The sequence below is a fragment of the Pundamilia nyererei genome, unplaced genomic scaffold (genome assembly GCF_000239375.1).
Source record: "Pundamilia nyererei isolate P.nyererei 1_Seehausen unplaced genomic scaffold, PunNye1.0 scaffold00029, whole genome shotgun sequence".
NCBI classification, from domain to species: Eukaryota; Metazoa; Chordata; class Actinopteri; order Cichliformes; family Cichlidae; genus Pundamilia; species Pundamilia nyererei.
Window position 1 is genome coordinate 2,558,604 of NW_005187430.1, and position 533 is coordinate 2,559,136.

Consider the following 533-nt stretch of genomic DNA (forward strand, 5'->3'; position numbering starts at 1 on the left):
TAGATAGATAGATAGATAGATAGATAGATAGATAGATAGATAGATAGATAGATAGATAGATAGATAGATAGATAGATAGATAGATAGATAGATAGATATGGATAGATGTATTTATATAAATGGCTTAAAGTTCTAGAGATGAATCCATGCAAGAATGGCTTGAAAACTTTTCAATCACAATTTCAGTTCAGTTTTATTCATACAGCACCAATTCACAATGCCAGTTGCCACCAGGCTCTATATACTGTAAGATAAAGACCCAGCAATAATACAGAGAAAACCCCAATCACCAGACGACCTCCTAAGAGCAAGCACTTGGTGACAGTGGGAAGGAAAAACTCCCTTTTAACAGGAAGAAACCTCCGGCAGATCAAGGCTCAGGGAGGGGCGGGGCCATCTGCTGTAACAAAAACACAAACAAACAACCACAAACAATAAAAGATGACATGCATTAAAAACACAAATAGAAACAGAAAACACAAAGATTCCAGTTTATATAAAGGGAGTAAATGCCTGGTAACCGCAGTCTACAA